Consider the following 9755-nt stretch of genomic DNA (forward strand, 5'->3'; position numbering starts at 1 on the left):
CCATATCTTCACTATATTGAGCTCTTAACATTCTCTGGCAAAAGGAGTGGGCGGAAGGGTCATTGACCCTCACCTGAGATCAGAGCCATGCCCCTGGTCCTGGACCTCTCCCACTCCCAGCTGAATATAATCTTACCCAACTGCACAGTCCTAAAAAGGTGCTAGAAAATAGAGGTGGATGGTTAACTGAAAACAGCATTCCATAAATGTAGCTTTAGAAGTTTGTCACTCATATTATGCTGAGAATTTGGGATGCTGTTTATCTTTAAATCACACACAGAGGGAACCATGGAGTTGGCCTGGCCTTGATATCTTGAGATCATAGATTTTCCAGGGTAGAATCTGTGGCTCCTGGAGCACTAGAGGCCTTTCAGTTTTTGAGAAACTCCCTCAGGCAGCGAAGTGTTCATGCCGTTTTTTGTTTTTCTGTATGTTCTTTTTATAGTCAAGGAAGCATGGAAGCTTGATGGGACAGTTCCTCTTAGACATTAATCTTGTGCATCCTGCGAACATCATTGGATCCTGGTAGCTACAACTGTATTGATCCTGGCAATCACCACTCCATTCTGTTTCTGATAAAGGTATAGAAAGTCTGATTGCTCTCAATAAAGTTGCTATAGCTTAAGTTTGCTGTGGATCTTCCAAATGGCCTGATTTAATTTGTCGAAGCCTTATCAGATGACCTTGGGGCAGTAGGTAAACATGGGCACTTACAAGCCCAGATTCCAATAAAATGGAGACCTCTTTCCCTTTCCCTTCACCTATTCAGCATGAGTGTTTTGAGTATAGAGAGAACCACCACTTTCCTACTCTGTCCAAAGTTCTTTTGCTCCTGTGGGAAGACCAAAGCCACGAAGGGAGCCTAACTATTACACAGAGCCTAACCTATGAGGAGACTGGAGAAAGGAGTGTTTTCATGAACTAGATAGATACCCCAAGTGGTAGGGCACATCATCGAAAATCATTCCAAAGCAACTCAAGAGAAGTCTCTTCTCTGCTCTTGGAAAGGGAAATAAAGAGCTTAGTAACAGTCTCACTGAAGCTAAACTACCCATAGCAACAGGCAGCTGCGATGGGACTTAGATTAAGCTTGTAGAGACTGACTGCTCTACTAAACGGCATTTCTATAGTCTCCTCCTTATGCCTCAGCCTTTTGTTTTGTTTTGTTTTGTTTGCTTTTTGTTTTTGTTTTTCGAGACATGGTTTCTCTGGGTCGCCCTGGCTGTCCTAGAACTCACTTTGTAGACCAGGCTGGCCTTGAACTCAGATCCGCCTGACTCTGCCTCCCAAGTGCTGGTATCAAAGGTGTATGCCACCACTGCCGCCGCTTATGCCTCAGCTTTAAGGGGTTTTTGGTATTTCCTTTCTTTCTCCCCCGCCGCCCCTCCCCTCTGTGTCTGTCTATCTGTCTGTCTGCCTGCCTGTCTGTCTCTTTCTCTTTTTTTGTTTTTAAGACAGGGTTTCTTTGTGTAGCCCTGGTTGTCCTTGAATTCACTCTGTAGACCAGGCTGGCCTTGAGCTCAGAAATCCACCCCTTCTTCCCTAGTGCTGTGTTAAAGATGTGCACCATCGCTACCTGATCCGTTCAGTATTTCTCATTGTTTCTCTTTCTTGGCATTTTTTCATATGTCTCAGTGCTGTGACCCACAAGGCTTGGGTCTGGAGCCCTGATAAGGAGCACTGAGGGAATGAAAAAAGTATAGAGACACAGGTGCACACACAGAAAAGCTGGGATCAGGTTGGGTGCGTGTGTGTGCTCTGATGGAGAGAGAACATACTTCAGCCAGCAACCTGGAACCTTGGGGTGTTTACTACATATAGCACAGAGGGAGGAGTTGACCAGTCTCCATAGGAGATGCCTGTAGACACTCAGTCTCAGGCTGTAAACATCAGGCAGGAGGAAGCTGCAGTTCCTAGTCTTTGTATAAACTGCCTTGTTGCTTATAAACATTCATACATGGTCTAAAAGAAGAAGGCTTTGCCCCTTTTGAGCTTGACCCATATGGTGAAAGGCTTTGCCAGTTTCCCATGGGTCCAAGGCCCCTGGTCCTCATTATGGCTGTGCCCATGTCCACCATACACATTCACTCGCTCAGGGCTTCCTCTGCTCCCTAAATCTCAGCTTTCTCATCTCTTTATTGTTATATTCACGTGGCAATTGGTGCAAACAGGTTACCCATTCTCCACATGACTCTATTATGTTGGTTTAGTGAAATCCTAGAAAAACCAAATGAATGAAGAGAAAGAAGAATGTGGTAGTGGTAAGCAGTCATAAAGATTGCTAGTACTCTCATTTAATCACAGCTAAAATCCAAAACTCTGTCCAGCTAGTTCTCAGCCAGGCTTTCAGACATGAAGAACATAATTTCCCTCAAACACAGATGCCAGGGCCCCAGGCAGAGTTTCTAAATCAACAACATTGCCATCATGTGCAGGATGTGATATGTGTGTGTGTATATGCATACACATGAACACATATTTATATATAGTATATTTCAGCTTCTACAGATGATTCTAACGCAAATTCTAGAAATCACAAATATGCTCCAGAACAGGCGTGAGTATTTGTATAAGAAAGAAGACAGAAGTATTGTTCTAGAGTATCAGGACCCTTTTGGGGAGAAACATTCTCATGATAGGAAAAAGGCACATGGAATCTGGCATCATCCTTCAGAGCTCTGTAGCCGTGGCAGCTGCTAGTGCTTTTTGGTTTGACCTTTGTGTGGAAGAGCAAAGCAAAACAACTGCTATTCCTACTCCTGTCGATCTTCATGCCAGTCGTCACTGCAGTGCCATTTCTAAACCCCACTCAGAAAGTCCATGTCATAGGTACAACTAGATGAAGTAATTTCTGATCCGTAGGCTGTACTGTGGGTTATGCAGCAAGTCCCCAGTACAGTCATTTCAGTCATTGCACCATCTCTTAAAATTTTAGCTTTTGAGAAATAGTTATAATTCCTCTTATTTTTTCCCCCAGAGATGTTATTTTCTAAAACATGGCTCTTGCCTGATCTCCTTTGCGACTTGTGTGTTTGGTGTTTTATGTAAGAAATCCTTTCTGTGCCGTGTATATGACAACCTTCACTTACATTTTTTTCCACTTGAAAGTCATGCCTTTTAAAATTGTTCTACTTGGTACCATTATTTAAATGCCCATATGTCACTGGAGTCCCATTCTAGACCCAAAGCTTAGAAAGCTCCTTCACAACCAGAGAACACCCCAGGAACTTCTCACACAATCAATATCAGGAGTCTCCCAACAGAAAATCAAATAAAATAGAAGAAATGTACAAAGAGATTTTAAAATCTACAGACCGCGTTCCAGGAAGATAACAGAGTAGTATCGGCTACTAGAAATACAAGTTATCTTAAAGTCAACGTATTTTCTCCCACACTGAAGATATAAAGCTGATAGCATGTGTGGCCCAAAGGCAAATGATCACTCCTGTTTGTCAAATGTCTAGTACAATTCTCACCCAATCTAATGTCTGTCAGAGCCTTGGAGGTGCCCTTGTCCAAGTCACTCCACAGTTCCATGTTAGGTCTAATGAAAAGCCAACCACCTCGCAGAAAGAAGGCTTTAAATGAAATTCCTTGGCCTTTCCAGTCTCTGAGTGGGACCCTGCAGCTGTCTTGATGTTGATGCCTAAGAAGATTCGGATTGTCATCTATGAACTCTTTTTTAAGGAAGGCATGGTGGTCGCCAAAAAAGATATCCACATGCCCAAACACCTCGAGCTGGCAGACAAGAATGTGCCCAACTTTCATGTAATGAAGGCCATGCATGCAGTCTCGAGGCTATGTGAAGGAGCAGTTTGCTTGGAGACATTTCTACTGGCACCTTACGAATGAGGGCATCCAGTATCTCTGAGATTATCTGCACCTACCTCCAAAGATCCTGCCCACCACCCTGCACCATAGCCATCCGGATACTGGCAGGCCTCTTCCCAAAGGTCCAGAGGGTGAGCGACCTGCAATATTCACAAGAGGGGAGGCAGACAGAGACACCTACAGGAGTGTTGTGGCCCCTAGAGCTGACAAGAAAGCTGAGCCTGGTGCTGGCTCAGCAACTGAATTCCAGTTCAGAGGCAGTTTTGGTCGGTCGTGGACGTGGTCAGCCATCTCAGAGAAGTTGGAGTTGGAGAGTGCGTTGTACTGAATAAACGAGAGAGAGAGAGAGAGAGAGAGAGAGAGGAGAAACAGAGAGAGAGAGAGAGAGAGAGAGAGAGAGAGAGAGAGAGAGAGAGAGAGAGAGATTGATTCCTGGAAGGTGTTCCCACAGCTGCACCCTGTTCTGACCTCTCACACCCACTGGCTCAACTTGGGACATTTATGCGCTGTGCTCTAACCCGTCAGAACCAGGGGGCTTCAGTGTCAGCTCCTCAAGCCCCTCTCTACCTTCTGGAGACTGTCACTTAAACCAGTGTAACCAGGCTTACAATTCTCCCCAGTTGTTCCAACAGTCGATAGTCATCCTAGCAAAAGAGTCATCTTGGAAAAGAAGTTATCTGTGTTCAGAACCAAACTGTGTCGGGCTTGTTTTCCTCTGTCCAGGTGACTGGTAGTTAGGTGGGCCCAAGTGATGCTCTCCTTCCCAGCGTCTGCCTTTCCATTTGCCCCTGGTAAGCAGTGCCACCCCACCCCTCCCAGAGGAAGGGAGAGGGGAGAGTAAGGTGAGATGGAAAGAGCTACTTTGCTGCTGGCAGATGGCAGGCAGTCCTTTCCTGCCTCATTAACCTGTGCCCTTTCCTCCCAAGCTGGCTTCCTTAGTACAAAAGCAGAGACTGATACATATGCCATTTGGAATCTATCCACCCTGGAATAACCCAGAAGTCCGCTGCCCTGAGATCTTGGATTCCAAGTCCCTGACTCTCTTCTCTGTCATGCTGTGAATGCCTTTGCAGCATCTACATAAAGGCAAGGTTTATGATCTATAACATCTCAGGCCACATAGATCCTACCCACCACAGAGTCCTGACCACAGAGGAAGTGCCTGAACAGCATCAGGAATTGAGAGACTGAGGCAGAGGATGTAGCTCCTTTGGTAGAGTGTTTGCCTCATGCACGGAGCCCTGGGTTCCATCCTCAGGACCTCATAAATTGGCTAAAATGGTGTACACCTACATCATCATTTCGGAAATAGAGGCAGGAAGATCAGCAGTTCAAAGGTCATCTTTGGCTACAGAGCAACTATAAGACCTTGTCTTTTAGAAAGGAAGCATGAAAGAACAGGAAGGAAGGAAGGAAAGAAGGAAGGAAGGAAGGAAGGAAGGAAAAGAAAGAAAGGAAGGAAGGAAGACAGAAAGAAAGAAAAAGAGAGAAAGAAAGAAAGAAAGAAAGAAAGAAAGAAAGAAAGAAAGAAAGGAAGAGAGAGAAGGAAATGAAGACAGACAGGAAGAAAGAAAGAAAGAAAGAAAGAAAGAAAGAAAGAAAGAAAGAAAGAAAGAAAGGAAGAAAGAAAGAAAGAAAAAAAGGAAGGAAGAGAGGAAGGGAGGGGGAAGAAAGGACAGACAGGAAGAAAGGAAGGAAGGAAGAAGGAAGGATTGATGGATTGTGGGTCTGAAGCTTTCTTCCACTTTCTTACAGCCACGTGTAGAGTACTCAATGTTCCCTCTTTTCATGTAAACCCCAACCCAGCTAGCCCAAGTTACACTTTTTCTTCAAGCCTTGTGAGTCCCTGCAGTCATAGATTGCAGTTCTGTCCTGGGCATAAGCACTGCATTACTTAGGAGTGGCAAACTCAGTGCGAGGACTTCTGCAGTAGGTTTATGCATCTTTTGCCAGGAGCCAGCATGTGCCTTGACCCAGGTGAATGGACCTTCTATCTACCCAGAAAACTTGCTGACTCTAGTGGAGTAGCCACTGAGGATTCCTAGATGGTGAGTCTCCTGAGGAGAACCCAGCTTCTGGCAGCCCCTACTCACTCTTCGGAACTGTTGGGCTCTTTGGTAGGCACCGGAGTCTCTAGAAAATCTTAAAATTGTGTTTGTTTAATTTCTCTGGTTCATATAATGAATTACAAAGACTGTAGTGACCTGAAACCTTGTGAATTTATTGTTTTACAATTCTAGAAGTCAGTGGCCCCACATCTGGGCTAGAGTCAAAGCCTCCATGGGGCCAGTCTCTTCCAAAGGTTTTAGGGAAGCATCGCAGCCCAGGTTCTAGAAGCCACCCACATTCCTCGGCCTTTGACCGTCTTCCTCAATTTTCAAAACCAGCAGTGTTGCAAAGCCCTGGCCTTTCTTCCATGGAATCATGTTCCTGTGACCACAGCTCACAGACACAGTCTCTACTTTCAATGTTTAGGCTGGGCTCACCTGGGAAATCCCGGAAGCTCTCTCTCCATCTCAGGGCCCTAGGTTTAATCACACATGGGCTTTGAATGCTTCCTTGAGTCCCTTTGTCATGTAAGTTCACAGGCTCTGCATCATCTAAATGCACTGGTTTCTATCTGTCCTTCTAAGTTGTTCTCTGTCTCTACCTGTTTGACTCTTCAATTTCAGGGGCAACACTTTATCCCAAGACTGCCTCTCTGGTGGATCTAGTGAAGTTGTTGGGTATTATTATTATTATTATTATTATTATTATTATTATTATTGTTATTATTATTATTATTATTATTATTATTATTATTATTATTCATTAGAATGAGACTTCCAAGCTCCTTCCTTATTTGTTGAAACTAAAATCAGAACCAGACCTCTCCAGCTGCCCTCTTTTTAATGTCTCCCCTCTCATTGCTGTGTGTTCAGAAGCTCAAAGCAGGAAGTTATGTCAGAATTTCTGCCAGGCACATTTGTTCTTCATAACATTTGAAAATTTCTTGTAATCTTTCTCTCTCCAGCTTTTCTTTTTTTTTTTTTTTTTTTTTTTTTTTTTTTTTTTTTTTTTTGGTTTTTTCGAGACAGGGTTTCTCTCTGTAACCCCGGCTGTCCTGGTACTCACTATGTAGACCAGTCTGGCCTCGAACTCGGAAATCCGCCTGCCTCCGCCTCCCAAGTGCTAGGATTAAAGGCGTGCGCCACCACCGCCCGGCTCTCCAGCTTTTCATTATGACATTTGAGATACTCTAAACTTAATGTTACTTCATGCTTTGTAATTTGAAAAAAACAATAATGCCCCATTGCATAGCTGAGATAATTAGCTTTGTCCATTTGGGTATAGAATGGAGATAGGTGTGTAGAAAAGTGGGTCCTCTCCACCATCTTGCACCCACTGAACCCTGAATTCCTGAGAAATGGACTTCTTATGCATTTGAATCATCCTCACATCTTTTGGAAACCTTCTCTGGCCTTTCTTCTCTCTTTCTTCTTTCTTCTCTCGACCCCAGACTTCACCTTCCTTTCCACAGTTGTACCTCCCTCATTGAATCTCTCTCTCTTTCCATTTTCACTCCCCTTTCCAATAGTCCTCTTCTTACCAGTGAAATTTGAAGAATCTCAACGAGAGTGGCCTTTCTTTCCAGCAGTTCCCATCTGTGTCACCTGGCCACTCTCCCCCCTGGGACTCCCAGAAGCTTCATGTCAATGGATTGGCCCAATCAGTCCTACCTCTGCCTCTGAGAAGAGCTGTGCCATCTATCATCTGGGGAACCTTCCTCTCCCTTTTTGTCCTTCATCTAGTACCTCCTCCATGGCAAGCTACAAGCTACAACTTCTCCCTAGTCATCCAGTTCTTATAGCTATTTATTTTTTTTCCGTCTTCAGTATTCTTCCAGTTTTACACGGCGTTTTATAGACCTGGTTATAGAATTTTGTGATGAGCTTGTTCACTTCTTTCCTTACAAGGGTGAGATCATCTATTAGACTAGGATTGCATAAGCCTTCAAGTAAATGTCTGTTTTGTTTTTAACATTCTGGTTTGGCATCTTACATGAATTTTCTTAGGGGTGGTTGCAACTTCCCCATGCGCTGTTCCTTTGTTTCATTTTCAGTGTAGAAATACTGGCCAGACTGATGTAGAGTAGGCTCCCATATAGATTCTCCCTTTCTGATGACCTAGGTTGTCTAACTCTTTTCCTTTTCTTACTGCCGCTTTATCACTTCAGACCTAGTCTTCAACTCCCTTGTCTGCTCATTCCATATTATTTTGCAGGGACAATGGAATATCCATTTTGAAGTAATAGAAAACTCAATTCAGATGGGCATCTGCAAGAAAAGTGTTTTTATATGAACAGAACTGAAATTCCAAGATAGATAGATGTTAGGGTTGTGTTTGTTTGGTTTTCTTTCCATTTGTATGTGTACATATGCATATTCGTGAACATGTGCAGACTGAGTTGGTGTTAGGAATCATCCTCAATTACTGTTCTATCTCATTCATTAAAGTAAAATTCCTCAGTCAATCCCAAGGATAGCCACTATGTCAAGTCTTGCTAGCCAGTGTGCTCTAGGGATCCTCTGTCTCTGCCTTCAGAGGCTGGAGTTACAGAGAGGCCATCCCAACCACCCAACACTCATGTGGCGACTGGTGATCCAAACTCCAGTCCTCATCTTTGTGTGGCAATCACTTTAACCATGGAGGCAGCTCAGCCCTGGGGTTGCGTTTTAGTCTTGCTGCGATGAAATACTCTGGTAAAGACAATGCTAAGAGAGAAAGGTAAGGATTTATTTACAGTCCCAGCTTATAGCCCACAACTGAGGGGGAAATCAAGGCAGGAACTTGAAACAGCTAGACACATCCAATGACCAAGAGCAGAGAGAGAATGAATGCATACATGCCTACTGCTCAGTTCACTTTCACCACTCAATATTTCAGGGCTCACACCTACGGAATGGTGATGCCCATGGTGGACTGGACATTCCCATGTCAATTAACAAAATCAAGATAAGTTTCCACAGACACATCCAGAGGCCAACCTGATCCAGGCAATCCCTCATTAAGATCCTCTTCTCAGGTGATTCTAGATTCTGTCAGGTTGACAATTAAAGCTAAACATCTTAGTGTTAGAGAGATGGTTCCAAGGCACGAGTTGCAGCTACTTGAGCTCCATGTGTGCACTGAGCAGGATGCAGCACCCGTGTTGGCAGCTCACAACCAGCTCTCACCCCCAGTTTCAGAGGGTCTGCTGCTTTCTATTCACTTCTGTGGACACCGTGCACACATATGGTGCATATGAACGCAGACAAAACATTCATGCACATAAAGTAAAATAGATACATGTAAATGAAAGGGCCGCTGCATGTTGGTTTAATTCAACAGCTCAAGCATGTCATGAAAAGCCTTCCAGCTTTGCTGTTTTCTGCTCTGCCTTTGTTTTAAGCATGGTTTCTCTAGTAACAGCAAAAATGAATCCAGAAATCCAAGCTTTGTGCCTGTATGCTATTTCTCAAAGGCAAGAGAGTATCCCATTTGGTGGCTCTAAAACCTCTTTCTCAGACACCTTAGGACCTGAGTCAGGCCACATGCCTTCCCAGGATCAATGTGTACACCTGAGAAATACCATGAAGTAGCTGGCTGAGACTGGGTTGAATAGCAGGTGCTGGGCAGAGAGTATGAGAAGCTGAAGGCTCAGTCAGAGGTGACTCCAGGATCTGGGAATGCATCTCCTCCCTGCCCATATGAGAGAAGTAGGTATCAGATTGAAAGCCTAGAAGGAAGCAGGGAACTTGGAGACAGACTAAGGAGCCCATAAAGCATGCTGCCTATCCACGGCTACTTCACAAACCCTAACAAGACGTTTACTGGGTTACCTCACTTGTGTAGCCTGAGGTCCAATTCTAGCCTGCTCCTATTCTTATAAAGTTTAAGTAAAA

General features: G+C 44.2%; 1 pseudogene; it reads left to right on the forward strand.

Moving 5' to 3' along the window:
- The first annotated feature begins 3636 nt into the window (after positions 1-3636).
- On the forward strand, positions 3637-4163 carry LOC116091665 (annotated as a pseudogene).
- Positions 4164-9755: the final 5592 nt, after the last annotated feature.

The sequence above is a fragment of the Mastomys coucha genome, unplaced genomic scaffold (genome assembly GCF_008632895.1).
Source record: "Mastomys coucha isolate ucsf_1 unplaced genomic scaffold, UCSF_Mcou_1 pScaffold15, whole genome shotgun sequence".
In the NCBI taxonomy this organism is placed as follows: Eukaryota; Metazoa; Chordata; class Mammalia; order Rodentia; family Muridae; genus Mastomys; species Mastomys coucha.